This window comes from Lepisma saccharinum, chromosome 8 (assembly GCF_977018435.1).
Source record: "Lepisma saccharinum chromosome 8, izLepSacc3.1, whole genome shotgun sequence".
NCBI classification, from domain to species: domain Eukaryota; kingdom Metazoa; phylum Arthropoda; class Insecta; order Zygentoma; family Lepismatidae; genus Lepisma; species Lepisma saccharinum.
In genome coordinates this window covers 91741467-91757937 of record NC_139236.1, presented here as the reverse complement: position 1 = coordinate 91757937, position 16471 = coordinate 91741467, and the positions used below count along the sequence as shown (strand labels likewise).

The window sequence follows — 16471 nt, the reverse complement described above, 5'->3', positions numbered from 1 at the left end:
GTTCAGATCCATTACTACTAGGAAAAGACGATACTTTATAAAATACCACATTTAAAGAATAATCTGAAAAATACCCAATGAAGCCCAGTTTCACCTTTTTTTTCTGATAAAGCCTGAAAAGACACACAATTCAGTAGCCAAAGATTTTTCATCAAACAAGAGAAACCAACACTGACCATTGTGTTTGAGATGAGAAATATAACTTCCTTAAAGTAAGATAAAAATACTACAATCTTCTACTTGTATTTTTGATATTTTTCATAACTTGTGTGTCTAATTTGGCAAATGTGATGCGTGATGAGTAGGGATGGACGATATGATATTTTTTCCATATCATATCACTGATATATCTCCTCCACGATATGTATATCCAAAATATCATGATGATATATTGCAAACACGATATATATCAGTAAAAATCATGACAGGAAAAGTGGGTTAATCATTGTTCTCTTCAGGGTAAATTCATTTCATTCTCAACAGTGTACCTGATTAGTTCGAGTTCAAAGTAAGCTCTGTTTTTTTCCAGATTTTGTGACCCCAAAACCAACCAATCAAGAGATAAATTCAGAATAAAACCATGAATTAGTTATCTAGTATAGGTAAATTGAATTCGGAGTGATCGTGCATTCCTTTGATTCTTTCAACAAGATTCGATAGCGAAACAAGTCCTAAATTAGTGATGTACTACATTGTTCTGAAATTTTATAATTTCCTTTTAACTTAATTTTGTTTCGCAGTATTTTGATGCTACCCCTTGAATTTCAGTGATACCCAAGCACCAAGCAATGAAGAGTTTTAATTTTCAAATTTATTCAGTGTCAGTATATTATTCTTTATGTAAATATTAGAATCATTTCCTAGAATTGATTTTCAAATAATAGAAGAAACATTCTTCAAAATAGGAACAATAAAAGTAAGTAGGCTACTCATAAATACAATTATTTCAATTTCAAATTTAATGCTTAATACACAAATTATGTAACATCGGTGTTAACATCATTTATAATTAAATCAAAATCGAACCAGTCCAAATAAAGAAATACATACTGCAGATAATAATTTCATGAAATTTAATGCTAAAAATAGTACATTTAAGATGTAAGACCTTCATACATGTTAGAGCTGTCATACTGAAATCCTGTTAAATTTATTTACATTATTCGGTGAACAATGTATATAATTTAGTGTTTTTATCTTGTTCTCCATTTTTGTGTATATGCATCAGCATCAAGTGAAAAATGATTTTATATAATGTGTGTTATTCATGTGTGAAGTGTGTGGGAGTAAGAAACTGTGGAACCTCCCGCATACTTGATTACAGGAACTTACACCCACAAGCAAATTCGGGAACGTCCCGAGAGGTGAGCCAGGCTCTTTGCTTGGGTGTTGCCACGAGAAAAGAACAGTCGTCATCAGAGAGTCGTCGTGAGAAGAACCATGTCACACGCGCGCGGTTACAAGTGCGCTGTAGACATTCTACAGCCGAATAGACAGTCCTTCGTGTATATTGTTTAGATATTGTATAGTCCTTCGTATATGTGTATTATAGACATTAAATGTATGTGTATATATCGTCTTTGTGCGTCTGTTACTTAACCAGACACCGTGCTGAAACTGACGCATTTAGGATAATTCGGGCCAGGGTGGAGTTCAGCCAGTTAGCCAATGTAGTGCGGGGCTTTCTGGAAACTGACACTCAACATACATTGATAACTCTTTTCTTTTCATTGCTGCAAAATAGACCAATCTTGACATTGAATAGTTGTTAAATCTCCATATTGTATCGCCATGCCATTTGCTTATTTCAAACATTCTGTAAATTATCTGGGAATATGCAAAGAAATTACAACTACATCTGCTAATTATTACCAGAAAAGGAATTCTGGTAGATCTTATATTTTCAATGTGTGGGCATTAACAACCTTACAAGTGCTTTTACTAATGCTGACTTCTAACAACCAAACAATACCCAAAATAAAAATAATGCATTCCAACATTTTCAATAAACTTCATGAAGTTAAAATTGATACTTTCATCAACACATGGTTTATGTATTTCTGCATTATTAATTTTACTTGTAATGTGTATCATGCTGATCAAGTTGTCTAGTCTTGTCACTTGTGTATATGTAGCCTTTGAAGTGTCACAATGTGTATATACAGCCTTTGAAGTGTCTGTCACAAAGAGAGTGTAGCCCTGCCACTTGGACTGTGGGTATTGATTGAACTGGTAAAAAGAAAAAATGATAAATCTTTATGCATTACAGATCATTTATGCACCATCGAGGAAGCAGCGGAATGGAGCGGCCTCTCCTTTAATCCAGCGAAATGTGCCATCCTCCACTTCGATTGCAGGCATGCGAGAAGGACCATGGCCACCCCCTTCACCATCCAAAACCAAACAATGAAGTGTCTCAAGGAAGAAGACTCATACAGCTACTTAGGTGTCCCCATGGGTGCAAAACCATCCCAAAACCCCGACGCCGACATCCAAAAAATCCGCGAAGACTTGGCGAAGATCGACACCAGCCTCTTAGCGCCGTGGCAGAAGATAGACGCGCTGAAAACTTTCCTTCTGCCATGACTGGACCATATCCTGCTCATCGGTCGCGTCCAAAAGAAGAGTCTGAATGTACTGGACAGCGTCATAAAAAAGAAGGCAAAGCAGTGGTTGAACCTGCCCCAGAGAGCCAGCCCCGAAGTGATATTCATCCCACCACACCACGGAGGGGCCAGAATTCTGCCAATGAACGACCAGGAATACCGTGCAAGGCAACCAGAGAGTGGAAGGAACGGGCAGCAACCTTCGGCCGGACATCGTGGTCAACACATAAATACATCATCATCATCGACGTCGTAGTGCCCTTCGAAAACAGGAAGGAGGCCTTCGAAGTCACCAGGATGGTGAAAATCCTGAAGTATGAAGAACTCACCAACACCCGCTCGCATCCCGCAGCTGTGAGGTATCCTTAGACGCCATCGTCGTGGGATCTTGGGATGGTGCTGTAAGCAGTCAAAACTTGGTATAGTTACAGGAAAAACACTATAAATCGCAGAAAACAATACTCTTTGTAATAAAATATCGCTACAATTTCACTTTGAATTACATGAACATTACTAAAGGAAAAAGCAACAAGTGTCACCAACAACAACCAGGGAGCTCACACAATGGTTAGGCAATGTCACCAACTTCGACTTCAGAGTTACGGAAAATTCCACGTTTTGACTGCTTACAGCGCCATTTTTTACCCTGGTGGCGAGAATTGGAACTTTTTTTTTTTGCATAATTTGTGAGCGCATTGCTTCATTAGCATATCTACGAAGTTTCAGACTGCTACTCTCATTACAACCCATGCTGTACCACTCTGAACACCGTCACTTTAATTATAACCACCTGGTACAAACAGTAATAAATTAATTCTAAATATTTATCCCTCCAATAGCTTGTAATAGGCACACATGTCAATTTTATTATTGTACTGCGTAACTCTTCTTCTATCTGCATTTGCTTGTCTGTATTTGTATTGATTTATTTTGCCTTCCCCGGTCAAGCTAACCTTATACCTTGCTTTTTATTGCTATATATTGACCTGCCTATGTTGTTTATGTGTTCGTGTTGCTTTTTCCGGTTGATGTCTTTAATATTTTTTTGGTGTGCTTTGTGTAGTTATAACCACCCTGCCTGAAGCTATGAAACACATTTCGGGTTATACAAATAAAAACAATACAGTTGAAGTAAGATATATGTAATAGCTCGCTTTCATACAGCATACACTTACATTTCTGCAAACGCACAAGCAACACCTCGAAGCAACCTTGCACGTAGCTGGCTTCATACCGAACTATTTCCTTCACTTGACACTGGTACAAACGAAACAGGTAACCTCTCGCGCATGCGCGATACACAACATCCTGTACGACAGGAAATGGTCATACATCCCTCTCCTTCAATGAAAAATTTCACGAAGGGAGTAAGTGAAATTTTACACTTTTGACATCTTCCATGAATAGTTATTACATGTATAAGTTCTAAATGTTTCACACTTAGGTAATTCAAAAATAAAATAAAATTTCCATGATACACAAAAAATAACTCAAAGTTTTGTTTCTTAATTTTTAAACATGATTGATTAATTCATCAAAAGAATTCAAGTCTTGTATCAACCCAAAAATAAATCATGATTATCATTATAACAAATATCTGTGTTTACAAACAAAATATCAAAATATGTAGAATACATATCTGCATACAACATATTTATATATACTTTCATTTGAATAAATGCTTGTATAACTCTGCGTTTAACTTTTCTAATTGTTTTAAATAATAATCTCTCTTCTCATTTGAACATTTCCATACTCTCAAGTTATCACTATGATGATTATCACTAATATTACCAGTTTTTAAGTCTATTAACTTGAAGATATTAGTTGCTTTGTTGCAAACTACTAAATATGGACCTTCATAAATTTCACAATATTTTTTGATACGATTCCCTAGAAGATTATTAAGGTAGTGATTTTTGATAAATACTAAATCTGAAACTTTAAATCTCAGCTCTATTCTCTTGCCTTACATTATATCTTTCATTCCTTTTCTTTTTTATCTCTAAGTCCTTAACAGAAGTCATATATAATTTATTTTTCCATTGTGGAACTTCATTGAGGGGTACTTGAAAGTGATTCAGAGTACATGATTCCAGATTCCTATTAAGTTGTAATTCAGATGGAGCATACCCTAAACAAGTATGTATGCTATCATTGAGTAAACTCACAATTATATCAATATACTTGGGCCAATCTTGATGTTTTTCTTTACAAAATACACGCATTAGTCTGTTTAGTTCACAATGACTGCGTTCAACCAAATTAGAATTTGGATGGTACGTAGGAGTGTATGTTAACTTAATACCTAGGTTAGTCAAAGTATTTACATATTTCTTAGAATGGAACGCTGCAGCATTATCGCTTACTAACTTATGTGGAATACCAAAGTGTCTTATATATCCTTCTAAGAGGTCTTTCACAATGCTATCAACTGTACTAGATCTCATTGGATAGACAAATAAATACCTTGTATTAGCATCCTGCAATGTTAACAAAAACCTTTCTCCTTTTGAGCTTCTAACCAAAGGACCTTGAATATCTAAAAATAAAACAGTTTCACCTCTGTTATAATGTAACTGAAAAGTTCCTTTAGGCGGATGCCTGTTTGGTTTTGTTTTCATACAAATTTCACAGTCTTTAACATAACTCAAAATATCTTTTCTCATACGAGGCCAGTAATAAATTTTCCTCATTCTTCTAAGAACTTTATCACCACCAAAGTGGCCCATGTTATCATGATAATTTCTTAATAATACAGAAATCAAAGATTGAGGTATACATATCTTCCATGAATTTTCAAAATGAAAATCTCTCATTAACAAAACTCCATTACATATTTTATAATATTTCTTCCAATTTCTACATTGTCTTGGCAAATTCATATTCAAACCTTCAGAATTGTTTAAATAATTAATGATAGGTTGAAACACTTCATCATTACATTGTTCTTGCACCAGTATTTCTACTGGTATATCCAAAATTTCATTTCTCAAGACCATATTATTGTTAACATGAACCAAAACAGGTTCAGATCCTTCAAAATGTCTTGATAATAGATCTGCGAGATCATTATCAGAACCTCTACAATATTCCACTGTAAATTGGTATTTCTGAAGCTGGAGAGACCATCGCAACAAACGAGGGTTCCAATTCTTTGAGTGATTTAACCAAATAAGACATTTGTGGTCACATACTATTGTGAATTCTCTTCCTAGAAGATATTGGCTACATTTTTCTATACAGAATAATAGACTTAGACACTCTAGTTCTGTTATGGTGTAATGCTTCTCATGATTTCTTAATGTACGACTCATGTAACTTATTACCCTTTTTTCACCATCAACAATTTGAACTAAATAACCTCCAACGCCAAGTAAGGAGGCGTCTCCTTGGACATAAAATCTTTGATGAATATCTGGATGGAAAAGTTTAACATCATTTGAAATTGCTTCTTTCAGTAAATCAAAACTTCTTTGTTCTTTCTCTGTCCACACCCACTTCTTGCCTTTTCTTAATAATTCATACAAGGGAGTACATATAACAGCAAAATTTGGAATAAATTTCCTCATCCATGAGAAACTACCAATGATTTTTTGGAGTGTTTTTATATTTTTTGGAGCTGGAAGATCAAGAATAGCTCTCACTCTTTCGGGGTTTACATGAATACCAGTTCTATCAATAATATGACCTAAGTACAGTAATCTTTCTTTACAAAAATATGTCTTTTTCATGCGTATAGTCATACAAGATTCTTGCAATTTGCAAAATACTTCTCTTAAATGCTTAATATGAGCTTCAAATGTACTACTACGAACACATAAATCGTCAACATATATTATTACATTATCAGAGAGTGTATCTCCAAGCACTCTACTCATTGCCATTGTGAAAGCCTGCACACCATTGCAAGTACCAAACACAAGTCTTTTATATTGATATTGTTTCCCCTCAAAAGAGAATGCAGTATATTTTCTTGATTTTTCAGAGAGTAATACCTGATGGAATCCAGCTGACATATCAATCAGAGTAACATAAGGTTTATCCATAAATCCTTGAACTGCATCTTCAATATTTATAGGTCTAATCTGGCTAATCTTCTGATGCTTATTAATATTACGAAAATCTATACATATGCGTATACTTTTATCTGCCTTAAGTACTACTACAAGAGGATTAAGATATGGGGAATCACACTGTTCGATAATATTCCATTCCAATAACTTATTGATATAATCACGTACAGCTTGTCTGTAGTGATATGGTATAGGATAAGGTTTCGTAACAAGAGGTTCATCTGTATTAAGTTCTGTGTCATGGATGTATTTATTACAATGACCTGGTTTATCATCAAATAAACTTTGAAATTCTACTAGTAAATCAAATAATTTCTCCTTTTCATTGTCAGTTAAAATCTCTGCTTGCAAAGTCTTATTCTTTAAATCACTAATACTAGCAACTGTTTCACTCATTTCAGATTTTGTCATTATTCTGAGGCAATCATTTTCTAAATTATTTTCAGATTAAACATAAGTGCATGAAATTGGAATTAACTTAACTAAATGTGGACTTTCTTCTGAATTAAACATCATAGCATTATCTATGAAGTCAATCTGAGCTTCTATACTATATAAAAAGTCTAAACCTAACAACACATCAACTGATAAATCTCTTACAACAACAAACTGGATTAGAAAATCAATGTTATCCATTTCAAGATTTACACAGAATTTACCTAACACCTTTTGCTTTCTTTTACCAGTATAATCAAGTAAAATTATGTCTCCTACAAGATCAAGTTTAGGACTCTTTACTTCAGACGTTATTTCTCTCCATCTTTTCTCCGACATAAGCGAAATTTCACATCCAGTATCCAATAAACATCTATTCTTTACTCCATTAATGTTCGCAAAAAGAAATGTAGTACCTTTAATCTTATTTCTTAAATTCACAGGTAACACCATATTACTTGAGTTATACTGTGCTTCATTTTCCAACATATCCTCGTAAAAATCAATATCTATCGTACATACAGTTTTCAATTGAGCTTCACTCATCTTCGGTTTAGATATTACATTACAAACCTCCTTTACATGAGTTTCAATGTCAGAATTAATTACAGACACAACACCATTGTCTTCATCTACGCTACTATGTGTCGTCGTAACAGTAGACTCGCATCTTAGTTTAAAGGTTGTGATTGCATGAACAAAGGTGCATTCGCTCTAGGCGAAGAATCTACATTTACTGTTTCTGTGTCTTCAGAACAAGATCTCAGTCCACTAATTTGACAATTTCCTAATACAGACTCTCTCATAAATCTACTATGACTATTATTACTAACTTGAATATTGTTATACGGTACTGTATTTGTACTACTATTTCGATAAATAGTTCCACTTGCAATTCTCTCATTACTATCATGTCTAATAATGTCATCATTACTAACATTGTAACTATATCTACTTCTTCTACTTATATTTGAATCATTCCCACTTCTATTAGGTAGTCTATAACTTGATTGAGGACGGTTAGGTCTTTGAACCCATGACCTTTGTCTTACATTCCCATTTCGGTTAGACATGTTTTGATCTCTATCAACATTGCCACTATTTTCATTCACATAATTTCTTTGAAAAGAGTTTGTTATAGGTAGTTTATTCCTAACTGTATCACCTTGTACAATTTTCACTTGTCTTACACCTACAAATCTACCATCTCTTTTTGTTTCTTGTTCATACCCTGTATATAATGCTTCATGTCTAGCTACAAGCTCAGCTGCTACATTCAAACTTATGTATGGCTGATTTAAAATAGCTTCTTTTACTTTTACAGGTAACTGTTGAGCTACTAGAATTATCTTTTGTTGATCACTCATATCAGGCTGTATTGTGTTTAACAGATTAATCTGAGACCAAAAATAACTCAAAAGAGACTGTTTTAACTCTTTAGAATACCTTTTACACAAAATATTAGCCAAAAGAGTCGATTTCCATGAAGAACTCTCGAATACATTTAAAAACATAAGCTTAAATTCATCATAACCACATATTTGTGCTTTCTCTTGTAAGTACCAGTTTTTAGCAACTCCTTCTAATAACAATGGAATGTATCTCATGTATTCATTTCTCGACACATTCAACATTTCAAACCTATCTTCCACTTCCTGTAGGAACTGGGAAGCTAAATAATCGGTTCTTGTTGCATTAAACTTAGGAAATCTATCTACATCAGAATATTTTAATATTCCTTGCTTTAATTTTCTTTCTGACCTTCTAAGCCTTTGTTCTGAATCACTATCAGAACTATTATACTCTGTTACATTTACTTTACTTAACCTACTATCACGTTTACTTTCAGTGTTTTTGCCGTATGGAAATCCTACATTTATATCAGCCTTATCTTTATTTCCTTTCACTTTTGCTTGATATTCAGAACCTGAAGAAATACTTTCAGGATTATATTCCTTTTCAACATAATTTTGTTTTTTTCTGTACGTAATATGTTCAGATACTTTACTCGGAAAAGATACCTTATTTTCATTCTTAGATTTCGATAAAGAACTTACATCTATTCTGGATTCTCTATCTACGCATGTGTTACAAGGAAATATTCATACTAGACGAAATGTTATTTAAACTAAGTTTCAACATGCCTATTTCATTGCTCAAATCTCTTAATTGATATTCCATGCCAACGCATTTCCCTTCTATTACGTCAATTTTATGTGTAATATCAGAAATTTGCTGAACACAGCCTTTTACAGTAGTATCACATTCTGTAATTTTACATTTGGTAGACTGCACACTTTGATTCAAATCTTGAAAAGTATGACCTACTTTTGTATTTAATTCGTTCAATTCTTTAGCAAGATCTTGTAAATGAACATCATAATTATCTGGCCTTACTTTTAATTCTTTCGCACTATATTCATTACTCTTAACAAGATCGAACAAACTAGCAAACTTAGCCTGATCTTTATCCATTGCTTTCTTTATTTCAACAAACACAGTTTCGTTTTGCTTTACTTGATTGTCAAAAACTTCTCGTAATTTAATGTTTTGTGCATTGCAATTATCTGCAATCTCATTAATTTTACCTTCTAAATGATTACGTAATTCTAAAACTTGTTGTTTGAACACACCTGTACATTCTTTCATATTTGCTTTATCGTTGGCTATTTTCTTTTCTATTCTATTTTCCAACGACACAAAATCTTCTTGAAGTAACTCAACCTTTGCATTCAGGTTACATTCAATTCTCACTATTTCACTTTTTACGACATCAATTTCTTGCTTCAACGAGGTTTCAACTTTGCACACACTTGAATTAATTCTTTCTTCAACGTGTTTAGTTTGCTGGATTAACTCCTTACCTTGTTCTCGTAATTGTCCCTGCATCTCGTTGCTCTGCTCTTGTAGTTTTTCGAACATACGAGTTTCCATTTGCTTTAAAAGGTGCTCCATTTCTTTCGCCTTTCCTGACATGATTACTGCACTGCAACGTCTTCGCACACAGCTGGCGAGGAAAAAACTGAATCGCAAAGGTCACGTGGTCACTACACTGCCAGTCGCTCTCTATCTTAACAGTCCATACGCGCTGAGTAATGCTCGTTCGTTTCGAGTCCCTGTGACGGGTACGCCAAACTTTGTATAACCACCCTGCCTGAAGCTATGAAACACATTTCGAGTTATACAAATAAAAACAATACAGTTGAAGTAAGATATATGTAATAGCTCACTTTCATACAGCATACACTTACATTTCTGCAAACGCACAAGCAACACCTCGAAGCAACCTTGCACGTAGCTGGCTTCATACCGAACTATTTCCTTCACTTGACACTGGTACAAACGAAACAGGTAACCTCTCGCGCATGCGCGATACACAACATCCTGTACGACAGGAAATGGTCATATAGTGTCTACTCACAATTATGTGAACCACAAGAGCCATCCTTGTGTTGCTTTTGTTTATCCCTGACGTGTTTACTATCTAAATTTGTGTAGTGCACTATTCTCCTGTTGGCTATACGGCCATGTGTATGTAACTCAGTGCCTCGTACATGATAGTGAAGTACATAATACTTTTTGTACTCAATCGTCGTCCTTGTGTGGCTTCGCTTTTGTTTATATTATTTTATTTATTTCTTTTTTATCTGTTAAGTGTTTACCATCTATATTTGTGTACTGCATTAACAACGTGTGCCACGATCGATATACTCTTCTCTCTAGCACATGTGGCCTCTGTATTGGTTGAATCTAGGCAAGATGCAAAACCAAAACAAAAGGTAAGAAACAATTAACAAAACAGGTTGATAAGAAATCAAAATATATAGAAAATAAATCCAAAAGACCACTAAGAAACCCCCCCCCCCACCTCAGGGGACCTTCAGATAGTAGTAACGCAACTTAAGGGAAGGAAGTAGAGTGTCTCTTGCAATGGCGGTGTCATACCATCAACCATAGCTTACTGGATATCCGATCTATCTAACTGCCAATTTAGTAAATGTACAGGGCATTATAAAAGCCCTTAGTCTATAAGTCTGTGAAATGTACCACCACCTCTGACCCCCTGTACAAAGTGCCACTGTGGCCCTTTCATATTATGTGAGTATGTGTCGCTACATGTAATGTGATTATTTGTCTTAAACGTTTTAAATCTGTTCTTACAATAATTTCTTTAAAGTGTTCCCGGACTTTTGTTACATGCTGTATATGAGCTTCTGCATGTTCAAATTGAAAATATATAATTTTGAGAGGTTTGAAGCGGCAGACTGGCTAGTGGTTCATCTGGAGGAAATTGTCATCATCTCTGAACAGAGGCATATTTACAAATACTTTTCAAAACTTAACTATGATTTAATGTAAAATGAATCTGTTATGTAATAAGTAATCTGATACTACGACAAATGTGCTCAGCTAAGCTGATTTTTTGTCTGATGCAGAATTTTCCTTAATTCAGCTAGGCTGATCAGAGATAGCAACAGGAAATGTTAAAAGTCTGTCATAAAGAGCACAATTGAAAGTATTATTTCACTTCTGCCATTCAAATATCTGTCTGGAACTCTTTGATGGCAAGGATTCATACACAACAGTTTGCCACGAACATGAATAAAACACCCTCTGCCTTCTGAACAAAGTTTATTTATGTAACAAACTCTCAGCACCCCGTATGCAAGCTTTATATGTATTCCATGAAAGATATAATCGTTCAATTGCTAAGTTTTCGTTGCAGATTGAAAGAAGTAGTTTAAAGGGGAATGTGAGGATACATATAGATCCTTTGAAATCATGCAGGATGATTTTGGAGTTGACACATTTAGTTTGTTAAAGTGTATTTTTTTATCCTTTTAAGATTTAATAGGTCACTACACTTAGAATCCCTCTTAACAAAGTTAAAAAGTAATAACAAAAAAGGAAAACTGAACAGAAATTGACCCTTGGATAGGAGCATCAGGGGTGAGCTTTTACATATTACCTGCTGTGTACTGACTACTGGTAAAGAAATATTTAAAAAAACAAACAATAATAGCATAAATAAAAGAAAATGATAGTAAAATTTAGTAACATATGTATTAATCGTAGCCAAACTAAAGGGTACATAATTTCATTTATTTATTAGTACCTTTAATTGTTCATTATTTTTTAATGTGGGCAAACGGTGACCAAACAGATTAAGGTAAAATAAAGGGGAGACCCATTTATTTAATTTACACTGCGTGATTGTAATTTAGGATTTGTGGGCACCCTAAAAATTGCATTCGGAGTCGAACATTAAAATAAAAAGTTCAACACAAACTTTAAAAATTTCATTTCAAACCAAAGAAACACATGCATAGATGATTTACTCACCACAATAAATTCCAAACTTCTTTGCATATATGCGAAATTTCCCGCTATCGAACAATTCAACAAATCTTAGGGCCTCAAGGTTCTCAAAACGTGAAGACACTCCCACGCTCTTTCAAAAACTGGAAAGCATCCACGCAAGATCACTTTGGAAATCTCTGAAAAGACCGAAAGTGATACCAACTTATTTCCCTAATTTTATCCCTCATGGGAAGGAATGATATATTAGTTTGGAGATAGAAATTAAGCGGTGGAACCAGAATCATTACAGCAGAAAGAGTATATACATAATATTTAAGTAATAAAGTGTCATTCAGAAACGTGCCCAGGGCTGGGGGAGGGGGGTTGGTGGGAGACATAACTCCCCCCCCCCTTTTGGCCCAGTGTTCCTAAGAAAAGGAAAGTCAAAGGCAGGAAAAGATGACAAAATGAGGAGACTACTAAAAAAAATCCTGGGAGTACCACTTGTGTCATAATAATAAATCTTAAAACATGTTCTTGTGTTCATAATGTGTACAATGTATATAATTTAATTGTGCTGTGTAAATATCAGTAGAGAGTTCTTTATTAGATAGCTTTATTTTCACTCCAAGTGTTATTCAAAAGCCGCCTGACCCTGTGGCCGAGTGGTTAGCACATCACGCTGCGACGCCAAGGGTCCCGGGTTCGAATCCCGGTCGGGCTTGGTTGTTTGTGAATGTCCATTCATCAATTTCATCACTCATCCCCATCTTCGCAAAATAGCCAAGAGGCACAAAACGCGAAGTAAAATAAACTAAATCAATCAATCAAATGTTATTCAAAAGCCGTCAATTCATTGAATGTGGTTGTAAAATTTGTGAAACAGCTCACTTGAATTACTGTGTAAATAATTTGGCAGTTGCAAACACTGGTAAAGTTGTTGCCCCAAAAGTAACCTCACTTTACTTCAAAGAAAGTTCCGAAAGATCAGTTTTCCCCCTAACAACCACATGTCAGGTCCACGTGGAGTGCAATAAATCGTCCCCTGAAACCTTTCCCAACAATAGCATCCGTCCAAGAAATGACAGCTCTCGTCAAGTCCACGTGGACTAAATGAGATGTTGCTAATTCAGTTTCTTTAGAGATTTCTAAACACGAGGTTGCGGTTCTCTATCTTTGCTAGGTTGTGTTATTGTGTTTTGCTATTTTTTTATGCAATATAAATACCTTGGGAGTAAAACGTCACAGTGAATGAAAGGATGTCTAAACACTGCAGGCAAAAGTGACAACAGCGCTTTGCCGAAACCAGATATGGGTCCGGTCGGCTTCCTTTGGGGTTCTGTCAAAGATGCCGAACTGGTGATACGTTCAAGACTAGCACTTAAGCGGTCAATCTTTTGACGTAATTTGAGCTGGACACGGGGAGCAGACCAAGGTCCCTCGAATCTTCCCTCCCTCCCTGGGGAAACTCTTCACGGGGGTGCAGACATTCTACTTCCTGGAAACACAAACGCTTGCCGTTTACCATCTGTCCCAAACTCCCAATGTCCATTTTTTTACGTGTTTTACAATAAACCGCATCCAACTTTTGAATTTGTTGAGGAGATTGCTAACAGGCATAGCTTCAAAATAATTATTGTTGGTGATTTTAATATTACCACAATAATAGATAATCAATTTGATTTATTGGAAGGTAGTCCTATAAGTACCTCTCTTGCTAACATTTTATCAATGGGCAATCTCAAATCAATCACGTAAAAAATAAAAATGGGAAAACCCTTGATTTATTGTTGACAAATATAAGGGACAGCATGACCCTTATTAGAAATTTACACCCACTGCTTGAGAAAGACCAACACAATCCATCACTACTTATCCAGGTCTTTGTAAACAAAAGGTTAGTTGTGTTAAATCAAATCCAGTTACTGTATGCAATTATTCAAGGGCTGATTTCTACAATATGTTCAAACACTTGGAAAATTAAAAATTGGACAAGTTAGCTACTTACAAGAATCCCAATGAAGCCTTAGACTATTTTTACAAGGTAATTAATGGTGGTATAGAAATATATGTACCGAAAAGATCAGTATGTAAAAAACCTTCTTATCCATGTTGGTTCACATCAGATATAATAAGAAACTTAAAAGAAACATACAGAAGAAAGATTAAATATTCAGATTATTACCAAGCTAAATTTGTTGAATTACGTCAAAAACTAAAAAGCATGATATATATATATAGCATATAAAACATATGTATCAGAAATAGAGAACAATTTAATAAGCAACACCAAACCTTTTTAGAATTTTATAAGAAACAAGCAAAAAAATAGGAAACTAGCTCATATGATGTACAACGGTAATAGAATGGAAACGAACACATTAATTACTAATGGTTTTGCTGAATATTTTCAAACAGTGTATGCTTCAAATCCTTCAACATATAACATCTTTGAATCCTCTGACATGATAATATCTGTGTCATTGGTGGTAGATTCTATAACCAATGCAGAATGTAATGAAGCCATAACGAAACTGAAATCAACCAAATCTAGTGGTCCCGATCAATTACCAACCAGTGGCGTGCGATGACATTTGCTGTTGGGGAAGGAGATCCCGAAAAATTTAAAAAAACAAAAATTCATTGCTTCTACATCGTACGTTATACTGAAAAAATGAGCACTCTACCTGATAGGGTTTCTTTAACATCTCTAAGGGGAAAGATGAATATCCTGGCGCAGTTGTTCATTTTTTCATTTCAGTTGGTCTGTTGTCAAACGTATTTCATGCAACAGACGATTGCACATGATTGAAACAATTTTCAAGATTTTCACACATTGCCATATTCACAAATCCACTTTGGCACCACGTAGTTCTTCCCATAGTAAATAGTAAACAATGCCAACACTAAAGTTTTTGAAGCAAATAATAGAAATTCACCTGCCCAAAAAAGAGTAACTTTTCACCTTGCAAAGCACTTGTGTGTGATCACAGCCAGCGAGTTTTACCAACTCTATTTCGCAGATGTGTCCATGGACATGTTAGCTGTCTAATAGACTGAACGCTCTGAAACATTTATCTTCACACAGAATATGTCATTCATATGTCAGCAATCATATTTTTGTGTCTCCTGTGTTTTGAAACTTTATAGTTTATTTATAAATATAAATTTTAACTAGCTTGGTGGATATGCTACATCGCTGACAGTATACAGTACACTTGGACACTTAATCATGCAGTTTCCAACACTGAAGACATCAACAGACTGAAGCGATGGCACTCCTGGCTTTCTTTCAGCCCTTGCCTATTGGAAAACAAAATTTCCCTCCACATAACGTATCCTCCCATTGGATCCTTCAAGGTCGCCTGTTGATTTTTCGGGCCCTTTGTGGCATTGCAAGTCACAGGCTGGCCAGGGTGATGTTACACAGATGTTTTGTAAACATGCCATGAGAGGGTGTTGATGCCCTATGGAAGGACTAGTGAAAAACCAAAAACATCTTACCTCTTGGCCAAGTGGTTGAGCATAGATTTCAGGTGGCAGAGCACGAAGTCCTGAATTCGACGGCCCACGGTCTTCTTGCCCGTGGCAAGTGATGAAGCACAAGCTGGTCTTGAAGTGATGGCCTTTGAGAAGGCTATTTGAGCAACGGCTGTGACTTACAAACCGTGGTTCTGAAGTTGGCCAACTCACATACGTATGTGTTAGCAGTTTCTTTGGTGAAAGTTACTTCCCGGTTTCCCGAGCCGGGCTTGAGACCTGACAAGTGCAGGAGGTCTTCTCCTGGTAGCTGGTATTCTCTTAAAGCTTCTTCTGAATTCTGAGGTCTGACTAACTCCTGAATTCTAGGGCCTACCTCTTCTAAGATGCTGGCAAATACACTCTGTAAAGAAAAAATAGCAACACTTGCTCGGATATTGTTTTCACAAGATTCATTAACCAAAATGATTTTGTACATGAATTCCTGATAACATTACAATGCATATTCACAATGAGCAGTCCAACCTTAACTACATATGCCACAGTTTCAGCTCATTGACGTGACTATAATGA

At 35.3% G+C, this 16471-nt stretch overlaps 1 long non-coding RNA gene across 1 annotated transcript in view; it reads right to left on the bottom strand.

Moving 5' to 3' along the window:
- Positions 1 to 1401: 1401 nt before the first annotated feature.
- Positions 1402 to 16471, bottom strand: part of LOC145991648 (uncharacterized) — a 30709-nt gene continuing 15639 nt past the window's right edge. Inside the window, exons 3-4 of the long non-coding RNA XR_014442086.1 lie at positions 12461 to 12615; positions 1402 to 3005 (exon numbers count right to left, since the gene is read on the bottom strand). This is a non-coding gene — a long non-coding RNA (uncharacterized LOC145991648). The remainder of the gene's footprint in view (positions 3006 to 12460; positions 12616 to 16471) is intronic.